Below are 2,568 nucleotides of genomic sequence, written 5' to 3'. Positions count from 1 at the left end.
AGTCTGTCAAGAAAGTTAGAACAAAATTATCCGACATTCTTGCCTGGATGATCGAGTAGCTCTACCATACTACGTGCACTCAGAAAAATCAATGAGACTCTGTTCATATAGTGATGCTCATTTTAGCTTTGCATGAATCATTTTGACTCAGTTTGGCCCTAAAAAATGACATATAAGTGCTACGCGCAGGAAGTGTGTTTATATTTGGACAATATGATCCGTCCATTTTTCTGAGTGATGACGACACTGTCACTTTACTGTCGGTACACCGTACTTTATGACCTTATGATGAGTTTAGGACTTTGTAGTCCACGGTCACGCTGATGCGCCGCCTTCGTCGTCCTATATGCAGAAGGCAAGGATATGCAGAAGGCAAGGATATGCAGAAGGCAAGGATATGCAGAAGGCATGGATATGCAGAAGGCAAGGATATGCAGAAGGCAAGGATATGCAGAAGGCATGGATATGCGTAAGGCGAGAATATGCAATTTGGTAAGGGCAAGAAGGATATGCGTTCATAGTTGATCAGAGCACATTTAAGCTCGGCTGCCAACGAGCCTCATTGCATGTTGTACTCCAGACCCGATAGCGACAGGCTTGTTGAGAAGCCGGCTGTAACCTCAGCAACAACTTTTTCCCTCTAGAACTACATGTGTGAGCTCCCTGTTAAGTCCGTAAATAATGAAGAAGATATCGAGTCCGCTGCATAGCAAATCGATTTCGGTATCTAAAAAGCTTCTGATACAACCGAGTCCAAAGGTGCAGACTGCAGTACCTCAGTGCTCTGGTAGACCACAGCACGAGGGTGCGTTACTGCAACCATGCTACTCTCAAGTCATTGCAACGGATGCTCCTTCTCCTGGCGCAGTAAAAAAAGAAAAAAAGATGCCTACAGACGCCATGTTCTGAGACAGTTGTGAAATTATGAAATTTAAATAATAATAGATGACAGTTACAGGAACACAAATACTTCACACACCTTTTTTTCTGAATAATGGCAGTAACTTCAAAAGGAGGGGAATTCCACAAATATCTGTCATGTGTAACAAGCCATTCAGCATGTTAAGGCTGTTCTGTGAAAGCTCCTCTGCTAAATGCCTGCAAGGAAACCTGCAAGAAATAAAAATAAAAGCATTCTTATGGCTGGGAATCACTAAGCTCAATAATTAACTCGTTCTCTGCATAGATTCCAGAATGCAGTTGTTTAGCTCAAAATCCTCATGAAAAATTCTATGACTGTAATGTTATTCCTAGCCAATTTCACGTGATATTACCGAAAAAAAAATTATAATAATAATAATGATGAGATCATCATTAGGTCTTCAGCGACTAGAAATATTTTTCGACAGCGGGTCGGAACACTGACTGAATGAAAGCTCTGACACAAATAAAAAGTTGCACATAGTACACGTCAAGCATTACAATTGCAATTCAAGCATTACAATTGCTTCATATAATTTACGTATGACTTGTCCAATTGTCTGCACTCAACATAACAACATAAACTATACTTATGTAAATCTGCAGTAGCGCTTGTGGCCTAACATAAAACATACTTACGTAAATCTGCGATAGATCCCAAGCTTCGATAAGCTCCACCTTTCAATAGGCAGGCCATAGCGCTCCGCTATATCAAGGATAAGCTTCAGTGATTCCAGTCTGGAAAAGCAAAAATATTTCTAATCTTTCAAAAGAATTTGATATGTCTCAATACTCAATAGTGGTGGCACTTAGCCATTGATTCACGCAATTTTACAAGATGTTCGAGTGAAATTGCTTTGCGAGTTTATATCCACAAATTAGTAATGCAATGTAAGGAAATGGCCTGCAGTAAATATTAGAAAAGGCCAACTGATTACAATCTAAACATAATTAGAGACAATATCTGAACTAAATGACAAGTATTAGGGGTTTCTTGGTTTGATTCTTACCTATCTACTTCACACACACAATCCAGAGAAACATCCCACTTATCAATGGTTTGAAATAGGTAGGTGCACTGGCCGATTCCAAGCAACATGAATTTTCGTATCCATCAATTTTATTCATGCAAAAATTTGGCATACCTAATTGAATTATAAAGTCAATGCATATGGCCACTAAAGGGTAGGTATCCAGATCAACCAAATAATAATTTGACTTACTGCATATCTGATGAACTTTGAGTTTTTGGAGATCCGATCAAACCGCACTGTTCATCACACCTTCCCGATACCGAGAGCTCGGGGCAGAATCTGAAAAAATATAACTCAGTACTCACTGCAGTGAGTGACCGAGAGCGCATTTTCTCGTCGACGAAAACTTGAGGTCACGGACGGACNTGTACTGTTGGTACACTGTACTGTCGGTACACTGTACTGTTGGTACACTGTACTGTTGGTACACTGTACTGTTGGTACACTGTACTGTTGGTACACTGTACTGTTGGTACACTATACTGTTGGTACACTGTACTTTCGGAGTGTCGGTACACTGTGCTGTCGGTACACTGTACTGTTGGTTCACCGTACTGTCGGCGCCCTGTACTATTGGTACGCTGTACTGTCGGTACATTGTAATGTCTGCACC

At 40.6% G+C, this 2,568-nt stretch overlaps 1 long non-coding RNA gene across 1 annotated transcript; it reads right to left on the bottom strand.

Annotated features, from left to right (window-relative positions):
• Positions 1 to 942: 942 nt before the first annotated feature.
• On the bottom strand, positions 943 to 2,274 carry LOC108681823. The gene is made up of 3 exons (XR_001931527.2): positions 2,145 to 2,274; positions 1,561 to 1,659; positions 943 to 1,110 (listed from the first exon to the last, which is right to left on the bottom strand). It is a non-coding gene; the product is annotated as an uncharacterized LOC108681823 (long non-coding RNA).
• Between the last annotated feature and the right edge of the window lie 294 nt (positions 2,275 to 2,568).

This window comes from Hyalella azteca, unplaced genomic scaffold (assembly GCF_000764305.2).
Source record: "Hyalella azteca isolate HAZT.00-mixed unplaced genomic scaffold, Hazt_2.0.2 contig10570, whole genome shotgun sequence".
Lineage (NCBI taxonomy): Eukaryota > Metazoa > Arthropoda > Malacostraca > Amphipoda > Hyalellidae > Hyalella > Hyalella azteca.
The sequence above is the reverse complement of the archived record's forward strand: the minus strand, read 5'-3'. Positions and strand labels throughout refer to the sequence as shown.